Raw genomic sequence first — 17,746 nt, 5'->3', positions numbered from 1 at the left:
TTTTTTCCTCCAAAAAGTTTGCACTTGTAATTGCAAAAGGCATTTAATAGTTTCATTTTCATTCAATGCGATTTTTATTAAATTGTAATTATACAGATTAAAGTTGTTAAAAATGAAAAGCTTTGAAACTATAGGTTTAAAATACTAACCAAAAAAAAAAAAAAAATTTAAATAAACTTAGTGAAGACCAAAAATGCATCTTCTCCAAATAAAAAGATACTAATATGCAATCATTACTTCAATATATTATCCAAAAAAAAAAAAAAAAAAAAAAACATGGAACTTCGACGTCATTTGTTAAATTTGGCAAAGCCGCAAAGATGATTGGACAAAAGAAATTCTTGTACAGCTGGCAAGGAAAATTACATGGCTTAATTATTTTATGTAGAAATGGAAAACTAGAAAGATGATGAAATGCAAAGACAGAGACGTATGGTTGTCAATTGCCACAGACAAAAACTATTGCTGTGACTTATTCTGACTGCCTGGGAAGCAATTGACTACCTATATATATATATATATTGCTCAAATACCATGCAGAAATTTAGTATTTTGGAAGGCGAATAGGAAGGCCTTCATATGGGATGGGATTCATTCCTCCTAAAACCTTGCAATTGGGATTTATTACATCCCAATTGAACCTTCTCACTAAATGGTGGAGATATGTTAGAATTTGCATCCGAGCATAATCTTTTCCTGGACAGCTTCGAGGACCGCTTCCAAATGGGACATTTGATTATGCTGGAGGAGGTGCTTCATCAAACCTTGAAGGATCAAACTCTTCTGGTTTTGGGAATAACTCCGGGTTCCTATTTGTGCTGCTCACTGACCACCATACCTATATAAATCTCTATATATATGTAAACATAAATTATATTATATTATGATTAGTATAATATTATTAAATTTGCATGATAAAAGACGGACTATACATATCTAAAACAAATATTTGAATTTGAATTTGGTTATGTTGAATTAATTACCACAATTGTCAAAGTTTATACTGTTAAGGGATGAGTTATCATTATATATGATCTTTCCACTCCACCTTTAAGTATAGGCTCAACCATCTTATAGGTTCAAATTGGATTTTTACATGCTTTCAGCATTGGAGTTATCAAGAGCATTATACCTTTTTCCTATTACTTTTATATCATATTGAATTACCAATATTTTTCTAAAAATTTAAGCTATTTGGAATATTTTTGAAGTCAATTACTAATGTTTCTATACAAGAAAAGTATACAAATTAAAATTAGGAAAATGAAAGTTACTTAATAATTCATTTTACCTTCCATCCTTTAGGAATTGTATAACCTTCATAAGTGAAGTCGGTTATAGCCTCTCTAAAGACCAAAAACAGGCGGTCTTAGCCTCATCACTTCGAGCGCTATATTCCATGAGTACTTCATCTTCTGTATATTTCCCCAATTTAATGGCTCACCAGGGCTTTTGGAGCTTGCTATCTCCAATTGTTCTGTACGTGTTCCTCAAACAGTTAATAACTATATAATATAAATAAATAAACTACGATGATCAGCTCACTAAGCTACCAGAAATTTTAGTGTCAGAATTCTTAGTAACAAATATACACATTGTAATTAAAAAGTATATATTTGTGATAAAAGTGACGCATTTGTAGCTAATAAAAATTATTTGTAACAAAGATAATTGTAACGAAGATATCATAAAAAAAAGGTTACTGATGCAAAAAGATTTACTTACAAGTTTTTAATCATAAAATTATATTTGAAGCTAGTTTCACCATAGCTTGTTACCAAGTTTACGGTTTTTAGTTATAAATTATTTTTATCAGGCAAATTATTATTTGTTGTCACAAGACAATTTTATAATTGCAGCTAAGAGTATTTTCATTATTGAATGAATTTCTTGTAGTGCTATTTATAAATTTCAATGAAAATTGTTTATAACTTTTCTAAATATTTTCTTTTGTAGCTGCATTATTAATTCACTGAGTTAAATGGAGAAACACTCGGAGGAAGTTTGGGATTGTTATTGGATTTTGTCTTGAATACATAGTAGATGAAAGCAATGATGAAGACTGGGAGGACCAATGAAAGTGAAAGCAAAAAATGATCCTCCATGGTAGAGCTTTTTTATGGTTAAAATATTATTTTAGTCACTAAATTGATATAAAATAAAATTGTGTTTGTATCTATGTTGCCACTACCTTTGTTGTCAGGACCCGTCCAAAGTTCCCCACCGGAACCCTAGACAAGCCCTGATCCCAGGGAAACCCTACCGGACCCTTCTGTGGAAGATCCGACAGAACCTCCCCTAAGGGATGGACTTACCACAAAATTTCCTGCACTGAAAACACACTTCTATAATTGTTCCCTTATTCCTCCCACAGTACGACGAACTGGTTCCACAAATTTCAGCACTCCAAAATAAAAATACAGTAATCCAGTGCAATACAAATACATAAGTGTCCCATACAGTATACAGAGCTTTATGAAGTACTACAAAATACAGAATACAACAAAAGTGAACGAAATATTACAACTGCAGTAAAAGAAGAACAAGGTACTGCGCGAACAAATACAGCGAGGAAGATCAAGTCCGCTCCGAGTGAACACCGACAACCTGGTACCTAGAGGAACGGAATTTAAGAGTGTGAGATGCTAATCATCTCAGTGAGCGACCCTACTACTCTACACTATCATACCACGGTAATAGGTATATAAATAATAATTATTTGGAAATAATAATGTCTCTCAAAACCCTTACAATTCTCTCAGTTGGAAAGGTTCCCCTTTTAAAACATTTTCACAAAACCCTTTATTCATATTTCCCGAAAACCAAGACATCAATTAAATACCAGAAGCGGTAACAATTATATTTTTCATTAACATTTTATTTTTAAAACACAGTTCTGAAAATAATTTGATGCACCCACTATATACCAGTGGCGCCAACAGTACCCAGCGTCCCAAGGTACCGCCAGACAGGAGGTTATAGAAAGAAACCGGCATACGGTCGCGTGGCGTCCCACTGCGCCGCTGCTAACCTGGTGTCCCGGCCAATGGGGGGTGGCCGCCCTCTCCGATGGCATCCACAGGACACCCTCATAATATCAACCGCGCGCTACTCACACCCACCTGCGCGCTAATCATATCCGTGTGCACAATATCCATATCACATATACCATATCACATAATCAGAACACCAGTACGTGCACGGTGCATCTAAAAATCATAAAATCCACAATTTAAATTATAAAACAAATTTCACATTTTTCATAAACATAGCGGGCATAATCCATCCGCTTGAACCGGGAATTTTCCCACAATTTCTTTGTAATCAATGCCATAAATTTCATGATTTTCAAATCCACCAACTTTCAAATCCATCAATTCAAATATCCACATTTTCCCAATAGCATAAATAATGCTCAAAATCTCATAATCAAATCTCATAATATTTCATGGGCATATTTTATAAAAATTGAAATCACCAACATAACCAAATATTTTCCTTGAAATATTTGAAATTCAAATCGTGCCCAATTTACCATTAAAACCACACCAATTTCAAAATCCTCAAAACCATAAAATAATTCCACATGGCATAAATTGTAGAATTCGCATTTTCTTAAATCCAATAAATTCATAAATAATTCTACAATAAATTCAATAAATATTTGGCACATAGAAATTAAATTCCAAATATTTAATTCACACATAATATATTCATCAATTAAATTCCCCAAAATTAATTTGAAGGTGGGTCACTCACCTTGTGCACGTATCTCAATCAAGATCCTCCGCAGGATCGACTCCGCTACTTGCACGTGCACCTAAAACATCCACAGTACCAAAACCACAAATATTAATATTTTATTCGGGTAATCCCCAAATGGGTACCCGGGGAGCGAACACCAAACGATAACTAAAATTTACGAATTATATACCGAATCGAAGCTCGAGTGATGCTAATCACAGATCCGGTCTTAATTTCCGATGATCGTACCCGACGGGGTCGGAATTTTATCGGGAAGCTTTTCGGGTTTCGGCTCCGCAATTCTCCCAAACCGTCGCGAATTGGTGGAAACGGAAGTCGGATTTGGGTTCAGGAGGTCGAACACTGCGGACTGGAGCTGGCCGGAATTTTCGGGGTACTCGCCGGAACAGTAATTTCCGGCGGGCCGCCACGTCACCGGCAACCGTCGCCGGAACAGTAATTTCCGACGGTGGCCGTTTGCTGTGAAATTTTGCAGATTTGTAGATCGTGAGGAGAGCAATCCAACGGGACCGACGGTGAGCAAAACGGAGGTCGGACGGCGGAGAAATCACCGTTTGAAGATTTTCGACCCCTCGCCGGAAAACGCTCCGATCCCGGCGCGTCGGTGGTCCGATGGTCGTGATTTTTGGTGGGTAGGCCGGACTTGAGGAGAGGATCAAGGCTGTCAGGCGCGTGTGGCCGGAAAATGGCCGGAACAGTGCCGATTCGCGGTGGCCGGCGGTGGAGGGGAAAAATCGCCGCCAAACTTCGGACGTCCGATCCGGGCGCGTCCGGCGGCCGTTCGCCGTGCAATTTGGAGGTTTTTCCGGAAATGAGGTGGGCAATCTGGCTGGCCGGCGCGTGTACAGTAACTAGGCCGGAAAAACATGAAAATGACCGGCGGCCGGCGGGTCCTCTCTCTCTCTTTCTCTCTTTCTCTCTCCTCTCTCTCTTTCTCTCTCTTCCCCGAGAGTTTTTCAAAATTAAAACCCTGCATGACACTGTTCATGCCACGTGGACCACTCAGAAGCTGACACGTGTCATTTCACTGTTCACGACCCAAAAACATTAAAATAATACGGTATCCGGTAAACTTCAAACGTCCATAACTTTTTAACCGGATGTCCGATTTAAGCGTGCCGCTAGTCTATGAACTCGTATCGACGAGTACTTTACAACCATACAAGAGTCAACTCACAATTACATCACAAGAAAAAGTCAACTCCCGGCACCTTTTAGACAGTTTACACTTCAACTTGTTTTGCCCATAACTTTCAAACCGTAGCTCCGTTTTCGACGTGCTACTAGTCTACGAACTCAAGGCGTCATGCACTTCGCCACGGTACCCTGGTCAACTCGAAATTCCCACCGAGTCAAAAAGTCAACTTTGACCCCTTCGGTCAACGGTCAACCTCGGTCAACGTGCACGGATTCCGGTGCGATTCGGGACGGGGTGTTACAGCCTTCCCCCCTTACAAAAATTTCGTCCTCGAAATTTCCGCACGTCACTGGAACAGATACGGGTACTGCTCACGCATCTGTGCTTCGGGTTCCCACGTTGCTTCCTCGACCAAGTGGTTCCGCCATAAGACCTTAACTAGAGGAATAGTCTTGTTGCGTAGCGTGCGTTCCTCGCGATCCAAAATTTGTACTGGCTGCTCCACATACGAAAGATCTTCCCTTATCTCTATATCCGGACTCTCGAGTACGTGCGAAGGGTCTGCAATATACTTCCGTAGCATCGACACATGAAACACGTTGTGTACTCGAGCTAGCTCTTCCGGTAACGCCAACCTATACGCCACCGGGCCAATCCTCTCCGTAACCTCGTAAGGCCCAATATAACGAGGACCCAACTTACCTCGTCGTCCAAAACGTACTACTCCTTTCCATGGAGATAGTTTTAGGAATACCCAATCTCCTACCTCGAATTCCAAATCCTTTCTACGCACATCGGCGTAACTCTTCTGTCTATCTTGGGCAACCTTCAATCGATCCCTAATGATCTTCACCTTGTCCAAGGTCATCCTTAAATACTCAGATCCGACCGCATTAGTTGTTGCAAGGAGCCTCTCTTCTCCTACCTCACTCCAACACAAAGGTGTCCGACACTGCCTCCCATATAAAGCTTCATACGGGGACATTCCAGTACTCGCTTGATAACTGTTGTTGTAGACAAACTCTATCAGTGGCAGTTGTTCATCCCAGCTACCGCTAAATTGCATAATGCAAGACCTTAGCATGTCTTCTAATGTCTGGATTGTGCGCTCTGCTTGTCCATCAGATTGTGGGTGAAAAGCGGTGCTGTAGTTAAGTCTTGCTCCTAGTGCATCAGCCAACTTCCGCCATAGTCGTGAAGTAAAGCGCGGATCTCGATCGGAGACGATGGCTAACGGTACTCCATGAAGACTTACAATGCGTTGCACGAACAACTGGGCTAACTTCTCGGGCGAAAAACGTTCTCGTACCGGTAGGAAGTGTGCCGACTTGGTGAGACGATCAATGATTACCCAAATGCCGTCGTACCTTCTAGGTGTGGAAGGAAGCTTGAATACGAAGTCCATGTTGAGTTCTTCCCACTTCCACACGGGAATCGGTAAAGGTTGGAGTAGTCCCGAAGGCTTCTATCTTTCTGCTTTCACTTGTTGACAAATCAAACACTTTGATACAAAGTCTGCCACTTCTCTCTTCATACCAATCCACCAATAATACTTAATAAGCGTCCGATACATCTTGGTACTCCCAGGATGCATCGCATACATCGAGCTATGCGCCTCCTCCAAAATCTCCTTCTTGAGTCCTGGGATATCCGGAACGCAAAGTCGTCCTTTATACACGAGGGCTCCATCCCTCCTTATGGAAAATTCCGGATCAAGACCTTCTTGTACCTTGCCCTTAATTGTCCTCAACTTAGGATCTTCCATTTGGGTCTCTACTATACGATCCACCAACACCGGTCGTACCTGGAAGCTAGCCATGAGAACTCCTGAAGGATGCATATGCATTAACACCCCCATCTTCTTCAACTCCACCATGAGAGGTAGTTGGATGACTTGGATGTGAGCAAGGGATCCAGTAGCCTTCCTACTCAAAGCATCTGCCACTACATTCGCCTTACCCGGGTGATAGTCAATCACACAGTCATAATCCTTTAACAACTCCATCCATCGCCTTTGCCTCATATTTAACTCCTTCTGAGTGAAAATATACTTGAGGCTCTTGTGGTCGGTATAGATTTGGCACGTGGCCCCATACAAGTAGTGCCTCCACTTCTTTAGAGCAAAGACTACCGCCGCCAATTCTAAGTCGTGCGTAGGGTAATTCTGTTCGTGCTGCTTCAATTGCCGAGATGCATACGCTACCACCCTTTGATTCTGCATTAGCACGCAACCCAACCCTTGATGGGATGCATCACAATAAACTTCAAAACCTTCATTCCCATCAGGTAAAGTTAAAACAGGTGCGGATGTCAACTTTTGCTTCAACTCCTGAAAACTCTGTTCACACCTGTCCGTCCAACTAAATTCAACATTCTTTCGGGTCAATCTATGAAGCGGCCCGGCAATCCTTGAAAACCCTTCAATAAAATGACGGTAGTAACCCGCTAATCCAAGAAAACTTCGTACCTCCCTCACAGTGGTAGGGCGCTCCCAACTCAACACTGCCTTTACCTTATCAGGGTCCACATAGATACCTTCTGCCGACACGATATGTCCGAGAAAACCCACTTGATTCAACCAGAATTCACACTTGTCGAATTTAGCATATAGCTGATGCTGCCTTAGAGTTTGGAGCACTCTCTTCAAATGCCTCACGTGCTCTTCTTGGCTCCTTGAATAGATCAGAATGTCATCGATAAATACAATGACAAAATGATCCAAGTACGGACGAAACACCCTATTCATCAAGTCCATGAAAGCTGCTGGGGCATTGGTGAGTCCGAACGACATCACTAGGAATTCATAATGTCCGTACCTCGTCCTAAAGGCAGTCTTAGGAATGTCCGACTCTCGGATCCTTAACTGATGGTATCCCGACCTCAAGTCGATCTTGGAGAACACCTTGGCACCTTGGAGTTGGTCGAATAGATCATCTATCCTTGGCAACGGATAGCGATTAGGAATGGTGACCTTATTAAGTTGTCGGTAGTCTATACACAGCCTTAGACTACCATCCTTTTTCTTTACAAACAAAACTGGGGCTCCCCACGGCGATATACTTGGTCTAATAAACCCCTTATCTACCAAATCTTGCAACTGGACCTTTAGCTCCCTTAACTCCGCTGGAGCCATCCGATACGGTGGTAGAGAAATAGGCACGGTGCCTGGAATCAATTCAATGGGAAAGTCAACTTCCCTTTCCGGAGGCAATCCTGGTAACTCCTTAGGAAACACGTCCGGGAAATCCCTCACAACGGGCATGTCTTCCAACCTGACCCCACTTACTCGGGTATCTATCACATGAGCCAAATACCCCTGGCAACCTTTATTCAGTAGCTTCTTGGCGGTAAAGGTAGATATCAACCTCGGTAAGGGCCTTCCAACTCCTCCACGGAATACTACTTCTGGCAACCCTGGCCTCCTGAATGTAACTTCCTTGCTGAAACAGTCTACAGATGCATGGTTCCTTGCCAACCAATCCATGCCCAAAATTACATCAAGTCCGGACAGATCCAACAGGATCAAGTCCGCCTCCATCACTTGATCTTCGATGCAGAAGAAACATTCCTTGATTAACTGGCTAGGCCACAAGGATTCTCCTGCAGGAGTGGCTATCTCTACTAGACATTCTAAAGAAGTAGGGGTCATACCGACCCGAGTGACGAATTCCTTGGAGATAAATGAATGTGTTGCTCCCGGGTCTATAAGTACTAATGCATCATTACCAAGTATATTCAACGTACCTGCCACGACGTCCGGTGTAGCTAGGGCCTCCTGCTGCGTCATCGCAAACACTCGACCCTGCCCTGTCTGCTGGGGCCTCCGTCCTCTACCCCTGCTCGGTCCAACAGGCTGTGGGACTGATCCCGATGAACCTCCTACTGCATAACTCCCTCGGGAACTCTGACCCCGCGATCCACTGGCCTGATGTGATGGTGGGCTCACCCCTAACACTCCCGCCTCTCCATAAGGGCAATTTCTCTTAATATGTCCCGCCTGTCCACACTGAAAGCACACACCCTCAAACTGGCAAATCCCATGGTGTGCTCTATTGCAACGTCTGCAGAATGGCTTGGGGCTAAACCCAGAGTGCTGATATGAGCTCGTGCCGCCGCTGATGGAATGGCGCGCTGGTTGGGGCATACGATAGCCGCCTCTCCTCTGAAATCTGCCTCGAGGGCTGAACCCACCACTGTCTGAGCCTGAACTATGACTCTTCTTAGATGCCCCCTGTCGAGGTACCCCGCTATACGAACCTTCGAACGGTCTGCGCCTCGAGGGTCTGTGTATCTCCGCCTGTCTCTCTAGCTCGAGCGCTGCATCCCTGGCGGACTGAGAGGTGGGGTGTACTGACCCAGAAAGGGTGTAGCCGATGCTCTCGTTCAACCCGTCTATGAACCTCACCTTCTTCGCGTGATCGTCGGGAATCAAGTGCATGCAGAACTCTGACAGCTCCCGGAACCTCCTCTCGTACTCTGTCACCGTCATGTTTCCCTGGCGCAGTCCCTCGAACTCTCTCCTTCTCGCCTCACGGTAGGCAGGAGGACAGAACTCAGTAGAGAAGGCAATCTTGAACTGGTCCCACGTATGCCTTCTGCGGGTCTTCTCCATTTGCCACCACTTCCGGGCGTCTCCCTCTAACATGAACCCAGAAATCCTCACCATATCCTCATCGGGGCACTGCATCCCCTCTTCCAAGATTTTCTCCATGCTGGATAGCCACTTCAAGGCTGCAGCTGGACCTTGGCTTCCGTCGAACTCCACGGCTCCTAAACGTCGAGCCTGATCCACGGATCGGTTACTAGAGCTTGAACCTCCTAAGGCTCTAGTTAGCTGAGAGACCAGATCTCTAAGGCTTGATCGACTCCCGGAACTCTCAGCCGAGCGTTCCCGAGTTCTACGTGTGTCCCGCCGACTCATCGTAGTCGATTACTGAAGAAACAAACAAGAGTTTAGAAACAGGGACACTTAAGCACGATTACAAAAGGAAGGAATTTACGGATGGGCTGTACAGCAATGCACAGTCCCTAAGGATTACAAGAACCTATGCTCTGATACCAACTGTCAGGACCCGTCCAAAGTTCCCCACCGGAACCCTAGACAAGCCCTGATCCCAGGGAAACCCTACCGGACCCTTCTGTGGAAGATCCGGCAGAACCTCCCCTAAGGGATGGACTTACCACAAAATTTCCTGCACTGAAAACACACTTCTATAATTGTTCCCTTATTCCTCCCACAGTACGACGAACTGGTTCCACAAATTTCAGCACTCCAAAATAAAAATACAGTAATCCAGTGCAATACAAATACATAAGTGTCCCATACAGTATACAGAGCTTTATGAAGTACTACAAAATACAGAATACATCAAAAGTGAACGAAATATTACAACTGCAGTAAAAGAAGAACAAGGTACTGCGCGAACAAATACAGCGAGGAAGATCAAGTCCACTCCGAGTGAACACCGACAACCTGGTACCTAGAGGAACGGAATTTAAGAGTGTGAGATGCTAATCATCTCAGTGAGCGACCCTACTACTCTACACTATCATACCACGGTAATAGGTATATAAATAATAATTATTTGGAAATAATATTTTCTCTCAAAACCCTTACAATTCTCTCAGTTGGAAAGGTTCCCCTTTTAAAACAATTTCACAAAACCCTTTATCCATATTCCCCGAAAACCAAGACATCAATTAAATACCAGAAGCGGTAACAATTATATTTTTAATTCCAATTCAGTTTCCAAACATTTTATTTTTAAAACACAGTTCTGAAAATAATTTGATGCACCCACTATATACCAGTGGCGCCAACAGTACCCAGCGTCCCAAGGTACCGCCAGACAGGAGGTTATAGAAAGAAACCGGCATACGGTCGCGTGGCGTCCCACAGCGCCGCTGCTAACCTGGTGTCCCGGCCAAAGGGGGGTGGCCGCCCTCTCCGATGGCATCCACAGGACACCCTCATAATATCAACCGCGCGCTACTCACACCCACCTGCGCGCTAATCACAACCGTGTGCACACTAACCATATCACATAATCAGAACACCAGTACGTGCACGGTGCATCTAAAAATTATAAAATCCATAAATTTAAATCATAAAACAAATTTCACATTTTTCATAAGCATAGCGGGCATAATCCATCCGCTTGAACCGGGAAATTCTCCACAATTTCCTTATAATCCATACCATAAATTCCATGATTTTCAAATCCACCAACTTCCAAATCCATCAATTCAAATATCCACATTTTTTTCCAAGCATAAATAATTTTTCGAAATATCATAATCAAATCCCATAATATTTTATGGGCATATTTCATAAAAATTGAAATCACCAACATAACCAAATATTTTCCTTGAAATATTTGAAAATCAAATCGTACCCAATTTACCATTAAAACCACACCAATTTCAAAATCCTCAAAACCATAAAATAATTCCACATGGCATAAATTTGTAGAATTCGCATTTTCTTAAATCCAATAAATTCATAAATAATTCTACAATAAATCCAATAAATATTTGGCACATAGATATTAAATTCCAAATATTTAATTCACACATAATATATTCATCAATTAAATTCCCCAAAATTAATTTGAAGGTGGGTCACTCACCTTGTGCACGTATCTCAATCAAGATCCTCCGCAGGATCGACTCCGCTACTTGCACGTGCACCTAAAACATCCACAGTACCAAAACCACAAATATTAATATTTTATTCGGGTAATCCCCAAATGGGTACCCGAGGAGCGAACACCAAACGATAACTAAAATTTACGAATGATATACCGAATCGAAGCTCGAGTGATGCTAATCACAGATCCGGTCTTAATTTCCGATGATCGTACCCGACGGGGTCGGAATTTTATCGGGAAGCTTTTCGGGTTTCGGCTCCGCAATTCTCCCAAACCGTCGCGAATTGGTGGAAACGGAAGTCGGATTTGGGTTCAGGAGGTCGAACACTGCGGACTGGAGCTGGCCGGAATTTTCAGGGTACTCGCCGGAACAGTACTTTCCGGCGGCCGCCACGTCACCGGCAACCGTCGCCGGAACAGTAATTTCCGACGGTGGCCGTTTGCTGTGAAATTTTGCAGATTTGTAGATCGTGAGGAGAGCAATCCAACGGGACCGACGGTGAGCAAAACGGAGGTCGGACGGCGGAGAAATCACCGTTTGAAGATTTTCGACCCCTCGCCGGAAAACGCTCCGATCCCGGCGCGTCGGTGGTCCGATGGCCGTGATTTTTGGTGGGTAGGCCGGACTTGAGGAGAGGATCAAGGCTGTCAGGCGCGTGTACTGTTTATCGTCCGAAATAGTGCCGATTCGCGGTGGCCGGCGGTGGAGGGGAAAAATCGCCGCCAAACTTCGGACGTCCGATCCGGGCGCGTCCGGCGGCCGTTCGCCGTGAAATTTGGAGGTTTTGCCGGAAATGAGGTGGGCAATCTGGCTGGCCGGCGCGTGTACAGTAACTAGGCCGGAAAAACGTGAAAATGGCCGGCGGCCGGCGGGTCCTCTTTCTCTCTTTCTCTCTCCTCTCTCTCTTTCTCTCTCTTCTCTCTCTTCCCCGAGAGTTTTTCAAAATTAAAACCCTGTGTGACACTGTTCATGCCACGTGGACCACTCAGAAGCTGACACGTGGCATTTCACTGTTCACGACCCAAAAACATTAAAATAATACGGTATCCGGTAAACTTCAAACGTCCATAACTTTTTAACCGGATGTCCGATTTAAGCGTGCCGCTAGTCTATGAACTCGTATCGACGAGTACTTTACAACCATACAAGAGTCAACTCACAATTACATCACAAGAAAAAGTCAACTCCCGGCACCTTTTAGACAGTTTACACTTCAACTTGTTTTGCCCATAACTTTCAAACCGTAGCTCCGTTTTCGACGTGCTACTAGTCTACGAACTCAGGGCGTCATGCACTTCGCCACGGTACCCTGGTCAACTCGAAATTCCCACCGAGTCAAAAAGTCAACTTTGACCCCTTCGGTCAACGGTCAACGGTCAACCTCGGTCAACGTGCACGGATTCCGGTGCGATTCGGGACGGGGTGTTACAGCCTTCCCCCCTTACAAAAATTTCGTCCTCGAAATTTCCGCACGTCACTGGAACAGATACGGGTACTGCTCACGCATCTGTGCTTCGGGTTCCCACGTTGCTTCCTCGACCAAGTGGTTCCGCCATAAGACCTTAACTAGAGGAATAGTCTTGTTGCGTAGCGTGCGTTCCTCGCGATCCAAAATCTGTACTGGCTGCTCCACATACGAAAGATCTTCCCTTATCTCTATATCCGGACTCTCGAGTACGTGCGAAGGGTCTGCAATATACTTCCGTAGCATCGACACATGAAACACGTTGTGTACTCGAGCTAGCTCTTCCGGTAACGCCAACCTATACGCCACCGGGCCAATCCTCTCCGTAACCTCGTAAGGCCCAATATAACGAGGACCCAACTTACCTCGTCGTCCAAAACGTACTACTCCTTTCCATGGAGATAGTTTTAGGAATACCCAATCTCCTACCTCGAATTCCAAATCCTTTCTACGCACATCGGCGTAACTCTTCTGTCTATCTTGGGCAACCTTCAATCGATCCCTAATGATCTTCACCTTGTCCAAGGTCATCCTTAAATACTCAGATCCGACCGCATTAGTTGTTGCAAGGAGCCTCTCTTCTCCTACCTCACTCCAACACAAAGGTGTCCGACACTGCCTCCCATATAAAGCTTCATACGGGGACATTCCAGTACTCGCTTGATAACTGTTGTTGTAGACAAACTCTATCAGTGGCAGTTGTTCATCCCAGCTACCGCTAAATTGCATAATGCAAGACCTTAGCATGTCTTCTAATGTCTGGATTGTGCGCTCTGCTTGTCCATCAGATTGTGGGTGAAAAGCGGTGCTGTAGTTAAGTCTTGCTCCTAGTGCATCAGCCAACTTCCGCCATAGTCGTGAAGTAAAGCGCGGATCTCGATCGGAGACGATGGCTAACGGTACTCCATGAAGACTTACAATGCGTTGCACGAACAACTGGGCTAACTTCTCGGGCGAAAAACGTTCTCGTACCGGTAGGAAGTGTGCCGACTTGGTGAGACGATCAATGATTACCCAAATGCCGTCGTACCTTCTAGGTGTGGAAGGAAGCTTGAATACGAAGTCCATGTTGAGTTCTTCCCACTTCCACACGGGAATCGGTAAAGGTTGGAGTAGTCCCGAAGGCTTCTGTCTTTCTGCTTTCACTTGTTGACAAATCAAACACTTTGATACAAAGTCTGCCACTTCTCTCTTCATACCAATCCACCAATAATACTTAACAAGCGTCCGATACATCTTGGTACTCCCAGGATGCATCGCATACATCGAGCTATGCGCCTCCTCCAAAATCTCCTTCTTGAGTCCTGGGATATCCGGAACGCAAAGTCGTCCTTTATACACGAGGGCTCCATCCCTCCTTATGGAAAATTCCGGATCAAGACCTTCTTGTACCTTGCCCTTAATTGTCCTCAACTTAGGATCTTCCATTTGGGTCTCTACTATACGATCCACCAACACCGGTCGTACCTGGAAGCTAGCCATGAGAACTCCTGAAGGATGCATATGCATTAACACCCCCATCTTCTTCAACTCCACCATGAGAGGTAGTTGGATGACTTGGATGTGAGCAAGGGATCCAGTAGCCTTCCTACTCAAAGCATCTGCCACTACATTCGCCTTACCCGGGTGATAGTCAATCACACAGTCATAATCCTTTAACAACTCCATCCATCGCCTTTGCCTCATATTTAACTCCTTCTGAGTGAAAATATACTTGAGGCTCTTGTGGTCGGTATAGATTTGGCACGTGGCCCCATACAAGTAGTGCCTCCACTTCTTTAGAGCAAAGACTACCGCCGCCAATTCTAAGTCGTGCGTAGGGTAATTCTGTTCGTGCTGCTTCAATTTCCGAGATGCATACGCTACCACCCTTTGATTCTGCATTAGCACGCAACCCAACCCTTGATGGGATGCATCACAATAAACTTCAAAACCTTCATTCCCATCAGGTAAAGTTAAAACAGGTGCGGATGTCAACTTTTGCTTCAACTCCTGAAAACTCTGTTCACACCTGTCCGTCCAACTAAATTCAACATTCTTTCGGGTCAATCTATGAAGCGGCCCGGCAATCCTTGAAAACCCTTCAATAAAACGACGGTAGTAACCCGCTAATCCAAGAAAACTTCGTACCTCCCTCACAGTGGTAGGGCGCTCCCAACTCAACACTGCCTTTACCTTATCAGGGTCCACATAGATACCTTCTGCCGACACGATATGTCCGAGAAAACCCACTTGATTCAACCAGAATTCACACTTGTCGAATTTAGCATATAGCTGATGCTGCCTTAGAGTTTGGAGCACTCTCTTCAAATGCCTCACGTGCTCTTCTTGGCTCCTTGAATAGATCAGAATGTCATCGATAAATACAATGACAAAATGATCCAAGTACGGACGAAACACCCTATTCATCAAGTCCATGAAAGCTGCTGGGGCATTGGTGAGTCCGAACGACATCACTAGGAATTCATAATGTCCGTACCTCGTCCTAAAGGCAGTCTTAGGAATGTCCGACTCTCGGATCCTTAACTGATGGTATCCCGACCTCAAGTCGATCTTGGAGAACACCTTGGCACCTTGGAGTTGGTCGAATAGATCATCTATCCTTGGCAACGGATAGCGATTAGGAATGGTGACCTTATTAAGTTGTCGGTAGTCTATACACAGCCTTAGACTACCATCCTTTTTCTTTACAAACAAAACTGGGGCTCCCCACGGCGATATACTTGGTCTAATAAACCCCTTATCTACCAAATCTTGCAACTGGACCTTTAGCTCCCTTAACTCCGCTGGAGCCATCCGATACGGTGGTAGAGAAATAGGCACGGTGCCTGGAATCAATTCAATGGGAAAGTCAACTTCCCTTTCCGGAGGCAATCCTGGTAACTCCTTAGGAAACACGTCCGGGAAATCCCTCACAACGGGCATGTCTTCCAACCTGACCCCACTTACTCGGGTATCTATCACATGAGCCAAATACCCCTGGCAACCTTTATTCAGTAGCTTCTTGGCGGTAAAGGTAGATATCAACCTCGGTAAGGGCCTTCCAACTCCTCCACGGAATACTACTTCTGGCAACCCTGGCCTCCTGAATGTAACTTCCTTGCTGAAACAGTCTACAGATGCATGGTTCCTTGCCAACCAATCCATGCCCAAAATTACATCAAGTCCGGACAGATCCAACAGGATCAAGTCCGCCTCCATCACTTGATCTTCGATGCAGAAGAAACATTCCTTGATTAACTGGCTAGGCCACAAGGATTCTCCTGCAGGAGTGGCTATCTCTACTAGACATTCTAAAGAAGTAGGGGTCATACCGACCCGAGTGACGAATTCCTTGGAGATAAATGAATGTGTTGCTCCCGGGTCTATAAGTACTAATGCATCATTACCAAGTATATTCAACGTACCTGCCACGACGTCCGGTGTAGCTAGGGCCTCCTGCTGCGTCATCGCAAACACTCGACCCTGCCCTGTCTGCTGGGGCCTCCGTCCTCTACCCCTGCTCGGTCCAACAGGCTGTGGGACTGATCCCGATGAACCTCCTACTGCATAACTCCCTCGGGAACTCTGACCCCGCGATCCACTGGCCTGATGTGATGGTGGGCTCACCCCTAACACTCCCGCCTCTCCATAAGGGCAATTTCTCTTAATATGTCCCGCCTGTCCACACTGAAAGCACACACCCTCAAACTGGCAAATCCCATGGTGTGCTCTATTGCAACGTCTGCAGAATGGCTTGGGGCTAAACCCAGAGTGCTGATATGAGCTCGTGCCGCCGCTGATGGAATGGCGCGCTGGTTGGGGCATACGATAGCCGCCTCTCCTCTGAAATCTGCCTCGAGGGCTGAACCCACCACTGTCTGAGCCTGAACTATGACTCTTCTTAGATGCCCCCTGTCGAGGTACCCCGCTATACGAACCTTCGAACGGTCTGCGCCTCGAGGGTCTGTGTATCTCCGCCTGTCTCTCTAGCTCGAGCGCTGCATCCCTGGCGGACTGAGAGGTGGGGTGTACTGACCCAGAAAGGGTGTAGCCGATGCTCTCGTTCAACCCGTCTATGAACCTCACCTTCTTCGCGTGATCGTCGGGAATCAAGTGCATGCAGAACTCTGACAGCTCCCGGAACCTCCTCTCGTACTCTGTCACCGTCATGTTTCCCTGGCGCAGTCCCTCGAACTCTCTCCTTCTCGCCTCACGGTAGGCAGGAGGACAGAACTCAGTAGAGAAGGCAATCTTGAACTGGTCCCACGTATGCCTTCTGCGGGTCTTCTCCATTTGCCACCACTTCCGGGCGTCTCCCTCTAACATGAACCCAGAAATCCTCACCATATCCTCATCGGGGCACTGCATCCCCTCTTCCAAGATTTTCTCCATGCTGGATAGCCACTTCAAGGCTGCAGCTGGACCTTGGCTTCCGTCGAACTCCACGGCTCCTAAACGTCGAGCCTGATCCACGGATCGGTTACTAGAGCTTGAACCTCCTAAGGCTCTAGTTAGCTGAGAGACCAGATCTCTAAGGCTTGATCGACTCCCGGAACTCTCAGCCGAGCGTTCCCGAGTTCTACGTGTGTCCCGCCGACTCATCGTAGTCGATTACTGAAGAAACAAACAAGAGTTTAGAAACAGGGACACTTAAGCACGATTACAAAAGGAAGGAATTTACGGATGGGCTGTACAGCAATGCACAGTCCCTAAGGATTACAAGAACCTATGCTCTGATACCAACT

General features: G+C 45.2%; 1 pseudogene; it reads right to left on the bottom strand.

Annotated features, from left to right (window-relative positions):
* Positions 1-544: 544 nt before the first annotated feature.
* LOC107429344 (uncharacterized) lies at positions 545-16,492 on the bottom strand (annotated as a pseudogene).
* Positions 16,493-17,746: the final 1,254 nt, after the last annotated feature.

The sequence above is a fragment of the Ziziphus jujuba genome, chromosome 12 (assembly GCF_031755915.1).
Source record: "Ziziphus jujuba cultivar Dongzao chromosome 12, ASM3175591v1".
In the NCBI taxonomy this organism is placed as follows: Eukaryota; Viridiplantae; Streptophyta; class Magnoliopsida; order Rosales; family Rhamnaceae; genus Ziziphus; species Ziziphus jujuba.
The sequence above is the reverse complement of the archived record's forward strand: the minus strand, read 5'-3'. Positions and strand labels throughout refer to the sequence as shown.